This window comes from Anser anser (genome assembly GCF_964211835.1).
Source record: "Anser anser genome assembly, chromosome: 2".
NCBI lineage: Eukaryota > Metazoa > Chordata > Aves > Anseriformes > Anatidae > Anser > Anser anser.
In genome coordinates this window covers 6,439,154-6,446,152 of record NC_139721.1, presented here as the reverse complement: position 1 = coordinate 6,446,152, position 6,999 = coordinate 6,439,154, and the positions used below count along the sequence as shown (strand labels likewise).

General features: G+C 40.5%; 1 long non-coding RNA gene across 1 annotated transcript; it reads right to left on the bottom strand.

Annotated features, from left to right (window-relative positions):
* Window positions 1–681: 681 nt before the first annotated feature.
* Window positions 682–5,902, bottom strand: LOC310895775. Its single transcript, XR_014580946.1, has 3 exons — window positions 3,756–5,902; window positions 1,903–1,971; window positions 682–1,693 (listed from the first exon to the last, which is right to left on the bottom strand). It is a non-coding gene; the product is annotated as an uncharacterized lncRNA (long non-coding RNA).
* Between the last annotated feature and the right edge of the window lie 1,097 nt (window positions 5,903–6,999).

Sequence of the window (6,999 nt, the reverse complement as noted above, 5' to 3'; positions counted from 1 at the left end):
ATTAAATAAGAAGGTCAGGTGATCATTGATGATAAGCGATCATTGCATATAACTGGGCCTGAAGCAGCCCAACTAGCTACAAACAATATTTTGTAGGCTGCCAAAGAAATAATTGAACCTATCATTTTATAGAAAGCAGGGAGGAAAATGATCAGCTCCTGTTCAGTGATCCCAATGTGCATGCACTGTTAGGATTATATGAGGAGGTACAGCTCAGTTTGCAAGTGATAGATCTGATGTGGTATCTAGGACTTGTCCTTGGCTCTCTTGCTGTGCATATGGAACTAATCATTTAGAGGGGTTTCTCTTTGAACGAGCTTACTGGCAACATTTAATGTGATCTTGAAGGGGAATCTATGTACATCTATCCAAGTCCTAGTACTTTATATTGTTTCAGGGCAGAAATTTCAGCTCTTGATTTATACCTTTATTTGGCTGAGTACATGTTGTTTGCATTGTGCTGAGTTATGCTATATACATTTAGGACTATGCTAGCAATGAATATTGTTAACTCATAATAGAACCTGAGTGTTACTGATGGAGAATATTTTTTACAAAATTAAAATTAATTAGATACAGTTGTCTGTGGCATATGTTTCTTCTAGACCATTAAAAAAATGTAAACTTCAGGCAATTTTCTGTCATACCTTAGAGATTTTGAAGAGGTTTTGTTTGATTGATTTTTGGTTGTTTGCTTTTTTTTTTTTTTTTTTTTTGGTACTCTTTGTAAAACCCTGTCAGAATCATTGCTACACAATTCTGCAGACATTCATGTGGGGACCAGTATCTACCTGTCCAGAGGTATACTGCTTTCCCTTCAGAGTTATGAAAGAATAAGTGGAAAAAATGGTCTTGCTACAAACAGAAAACTTTCATTTTTGTGTCAGAAATCCAGCTTGCCTTCCATTGAAAATTGTGTTAAACACAGGAAACCTTCAACAGTAAACCAATATACAAAGAAGTGATCTTTTGTAAAGAACATCATCTGAAATAAAATAATTTACAAATTGACAGGACACTTTGCCACTTCACAGTGGCAGATTAAAAAAAAAAAAAAAAAAGGAACGGAAAGGAATGAAAAGGATGAAAGACCAAGCTGAAATAGAAATTAATCCAATGTAATCAGGAGAGGAGGGGACAGTAGCTGAAGAAACGCCTTAGTGACTGACAGATGTGTGGTAGAACTGCTTTGTGTCTCTGAGGCCACCTTCCAACATAAAAAATGTTCCCATACTAAGCATTTCATCAAGAGGAATAACAGATGGCCTCTTTCTTCCTCTGTCCAGAACACTGTAATTTTCTCGGTAAAAGGATGACTGAAAACATATTACTATCTGTTTCTTGTAGGTTGCTTCAGAGACAGCTGTTGCTGTTTTCCTATGAGAGAAGAAAACAGGCCTGCTTGTGGAATGTCCATCATCTTGGGTTACAACGTCACAAAGATGGAGAGTCAGAATCATACATTTTGAACCTTAGTCGCTCATATGACTGTTGCTCTCTTCCTGTCTGGAGGTTCTGATCTTACTCAGGGTAGATTTATCAGGTATCTTGCTTGCCAGCTCCTCTTCATCAATATATGACTTGTAGAGCCTCACACAGGTATTGATACATGATGCGCTATCCCAAATTATGATAGATTCAAGCAGAAGTGTCAAAATTGTTTTTCTTCCTTCCTCTGAGGACAGGAAGCTACCTGTATATTTAGTATTAATCAGAGGGAACATCAGTCAGACAGAGCATATAGAAACTACCTCGAGTTCTTAATATATCATACATTTTAGATAGAGAGGAGAAATGCAACATCGAATGGATAACTTTGTCACGTCATGTACTCCCTCGTACCTAACATCATTCTCCCCATATTTTTTGCTGTTTAATCTATGTATGTAGAGGTGGACTCACCAGCAAATATGTAGCAGAGCATTAGAGTCTCCTCTTCCACTATTCTCCCAATGTTTATGCCTTGGAAGACTGTAGGATAAGAGAGTTATTCATAGACAGACAGAGCTGCTGAGGAATGCTCTTTACTTTGGAGTGGTTTTTTTTTGTTTGTTTTTAATATTTAGGAAAAGAAGGTGTAGACTAATTATAACATATTCAGGAAAACAAAAAATAATGAAATTACTTAGAAAATATGAGGTTTCAGGTAGCTTGGAGTAGAAGCTGGTCTCCTGGCTATACTGAGATTCCTAGCTCAAATGCTGATGTTTATGTACTAGAGATCTACAGTTAAATTTGATGAATCCTATTTTGGATTCTTGGTAAAACAAGATCTTTTAATGAGAGCCTGGCTTATAGAGAATTATCTGCTTGATTTCCTAAGTAAAAAGAATGTGAGGCAAATTTGGGTAAACAGGGAGAAAACTAAGGAGTAGTTAGCTGGTATTTTTCTAGTAATTCACAGAAGACTGAAGCTCACAGCAAGAACTTCTTAAAGATATTTTTTTTCACATTATTTTTCATTTACAAAGCACTGTGGAATGCAGGATGACAACATGCAGGACCCTTGATATAAATGATACAACATAATTCCTGAGTATCTTCTCACAGACTTTTATGCTGGGGTATGGTAATCTTTAAATTAGAAATGGAGAACGGTGGATTAATTCCCCTTTGAAAAGAACTGTGACTTCAACCACTTACTGGAAAGGCGAGTTAGAGTCACTGGCCTACTAATTCAGATATCTCTACTGTGTCTCTGTAAAGTTATGAGATTAATCTTGGCAACAGAGTTGAAGACATTATGAGAATTTTGCTTGTCTTTCCCTCCTAGCCTTAGTACTCTGTAAAGTAGGAGGTGGATTAGAGTCCCCACAGACTGTAGCTAGTTGTCTTCAAAGTTAAGGTTTGCCACAACATTCCCTTGGCATGGCATTTTGAAGAATACTAAAGTCCATCTATCTAACTTCTTTTCTAGGTTGGTATCAGGAGGAAAAAGATGTGGTGCTTTTACCCAGCTCGGTCAGCTGGGTCAGCTAAACCACCACAACCACTCTTTCACTCTCCATCCTCAAAGGAGAAAGCGAAAATATAATGGAAAGGGCTCAAGGGTTGGGATAAGGACAGGGAGATCACTCAGCAATAATCATCATGGGCAAAACAGACTCAGCATAGGGAGATTAATGAAATTTATTACCTATTACTAACAAGCTAGAGCTGTGAGAAACAACAACAAACTAAGCACACTTTCCCCCAAGCACCCTATTTTACCTCCTTACCCCTAGCAGCACAGGGGAACGGGTAATGGGGGCTGCGGTCAGTCCCTGATGATTAGTCTCCACCGCTCCTTCACGGTCCCTCTCTGCCCCTGCTCCATGGGGTTCCTCCCACGGGATGCCGTCCTTCCCGAACTGAGCCTGCGGGGGCTGCCCACAGGCAGCAGCTCTTCAGGAACTGCTCCCACACGGCTCCGTCCCACGGGGTCCATCCCCCAGGAGCAAACTGCTCCAGCACGGGTCCCCCACGGGCGGCAGCTCCCCCCAGACCCCCTGCTCCTGCGTGGGCTCCTCTCCACGGGCTGCAGCTCCGGCCCGGGGCCTGCTCCTGCGGGGGCTCTCCATGGGCCGCAGCCTCCTCCAGGCCACATCCACCTGCTCCACCGGGGGCTCCTCCACGGGCTGCAGCGTGGAGATCTGCTCCGTGTGGGACCCGTGGGCTGCAGGGGGACAGCCTGCTCCACCAGGGGCCTCTCCACAGGCCGCAGGGGAACTGCTGCTGCGTGCCTGGAGCACCTCCTGCCCTCCTGCTGCACTGACCTTAGGATCTGCAGGGCTGCTTCCCACTCCTTGCTCTCCCAGCTGCTGTTGCACATTTTTTTTTTTCTCTCTTTTTTTTTTTTTTTCTTCTCAAATCTACTTTCACAGAGGTGCAACCAACATCACTCATTCGATAGGCTCTGTCCAGTGGCAGGTCCCCTTTGGAGCTGCCTGGAGCTGGCTCTGGTCCGACATGGGACAGCTTCTCGGCTCTTCTCACTGAAGCCACCCCTGCAGCCCCCCTGCAGCCAAGTCTTTGCCACATAAACCCAATAGAAGAAGTAATAAGTTTTCAGAAAAATATTTCTGTAGAATCAGCTGTAGTGTTTTAAATTTTCAAGCTAAATAAAACTTGCCACATTGCGCTACAGCTAATTCAAATAATCACAAAATTAAAGAAATGTTAGGGCTGGAAGGGACCTCTCCAGATCATCAAACCCAACTCCCTGATCAAAATACTCAGGACATTGTACAGGACAGTATCCGGTGAGGTTTTGAATATCTCCAAGGGTGGAGACTCCGCATCCTCTTCGGGCAACTTGTTCCCATGCTGGCCACCCTCACAGTAAAAATGTGTTTTCTTGTGATCAGATGCATTACGATTATTATTTTTTAATTATTATTAATTCATTTTTGCTATATCACTTGTTTCCACCAAATCTTCTTCCCTCATTTTCATTTCCTCCAATTAGGTATTTACACACATGGGTAAGGTCCCCCTGAGCCTTCTCTTCTTCAAGCTGAACAGCGTCAGTTCTCTCAGCCTTTCCTGACATGATAGATATTCCAATCCCTTAAGAATCCTCTCAACTCCAGGGGATTTTGTTGCTGTTTATGTTTGTTTACATGTTTGTTTACATTTCTAAGACATATAATCAATCATGAAACACCATCATTGGAAATGACGCTTCTTCCCTCTCTTTCTAGTAAGGCATGCAACATTTACTTCTGTCAGCAGCTTCCTTGCTATACTGTACCATTAAGAATTTAAGTTGGCACATGAATGAAAAAAAAAAAACACAAGCATATACAATGTTTTTCTATTTGATACCAAAGGAGACAACAAGCATATATAGCTATATTTAGAGGAACTACTACTTTTCTGGAGAATGTTTTTTTTTGTTTTGTTTTGTGTTGTTTTTCAGGTGAAACCTGGTAACTGACTGTACAGTTCTCAGTGAAAATGTATCAGATGGACCAATTTATCAGCTGAGGAGTAGAAATCTCCTCTGAGAGGAAAAAAGCTCCAAGCATGTCTTCAGCTGGTTGTGATCATGTAAATATGCACAGTTACATGAAAGTGAGGGTTTTTCAGTTGTTTTGCTGGATGGTATTTATGTACTGTTTCACCGAGAAAGTAATATTTTTCAGTGGAGTGGAAATTCCATTTCCTTCCCCCCAAAACACAGATACTCGGTACTCTGTGAATGCATTTTGAGTCAAAAATATCTATGTGTAGAATAGCCTTCCCACCCACAAACTACATTGCAGTATTTGTGACTGTTCTGAAGAAAAGTCTTAATTCATGAAATCATCTTGGTTTTGAATTACCACATACATGTAATCCTCATAGTTCTAATCATGTAGAGACTTTATAATACCCATATGCACTTTTACGAATAAATGTCTTCTTGTTAGATGGAAAAATGGTTTTAATCTTTAATGCATGTGTGCTTAGAGTATTGGGTGCATACCTTATGGAAAACTCAGATTAAGTTAATTGCTTAATTAGTTAATTTAATAAGTAAATATTAATTATCATTAATTCATTTACTCTGAGAGCAACTGTATCTATGCAAAACCACCTTAAAACAAAGCTAATTCTTTGGAGAAAAAAAGTAAATTATGCTTTTGCTAATAGAGTTTGCCATATTGTCTCAAGCTAGGCTAAAATGCAACGAGAGTAAGCCCAAGAGTAAATATGATTTGTGGTTTATTTTATTAATGTTCAAAGATTATCCTGTTAGGTGGAGAATATTTGCTAAAGAAAATTGATCCTGTTAATTTATCTTTGTTTATAAAACATTAGAGATGATGTTTAGATCATATATTAACATATCATCCATAATATGCAAGAACCAGATGCTCATGTTATGCTTTTTAACTGTGATTGCTTGCTCTTAAAGCTTCTTTTTATGCATTTTTACTTTTATGGAAGGTGACAATTAAACTTCAATTATAAGTTCATTCTGGATTTTCTTTATTTTCTTTCTTTTAAACTAAAGGTATTTTTTTTCCCTGTAAATATATATATATATATATATATATCTTTCGTAATTTGCTGTGTTGTCTGTGTCACTGCACATTGCTCTCCTAATTTACATTCTTTAGGGATGGAATATTAAGTACAAAAAGGACATTAAACTATTCGAGAGTGTCCAGAGGAGGGCGATGAAGATGGTGAAGGGCCTCGAGGGGAAGACATATGAGGAGCGGCTGAGGTCACTGGGCCTGTTCAGCCTGGAGAAGAGGAGGCTGAGGGGAGACCTCATCGCAGTCTACAACTTCCTCACGAGGGGAAGTGGAGAGGCAGGTGACCTATTCTCCGTTATCACCAGTGACAGGACTCGCGGGAACGGTGTTAAGCTGAGGCAGGGGAAGTTTAGGCTGGACATCAGGAAGAGGTTCTTCACCGAGAGGGTGGTTGCACACTGGAACAGGCTTCCCAGTGAAGTAGTCACTGCACCAAGCCTGTCTGAATTTAAGAAGCGATTGGACTGTGCACTTAGTCACATGGTCTAAACTTTTGGGTAGACCTGTGCGGTGCCAGGAGTTGGACTTGATGATCCTTATGGGTCCCTTCCAACTCGGGATATTCTATGATTCTATGATTCTATGTGCTTTTCTGAACTTTATGGTCATTTGGCAAATCTCATTGTGGGTGTCACCTAGTAGAGGGGTACAGAGGACATCTCCTGCAGCAGTGGGTGTAAATACAGTAATATGCCAGGGCCAGTTGCATCAGTATCCCTACTCCAAAATTCTAGAAGCATGGCTGTGAGAAACTGAGGAAATGTAGTCTAAATTGTCTAGTCCAGCATGATACGCCAGGCAGCTTCATGCCTGTTTTCATCAGCATTGCAACTGAATGCAAAACCCAAATGGTGAACCTCTGGTTCTCACACATTACAAATATTTGGGAAATGGATGTGCTTTAAGAAGGTTACTCCTATGGGTTTTATTCTAGGAGTACTGTTGCTACTGATGGTAGGTAAGCACAGCTAGGAATCAGCTTGGGGAAAAA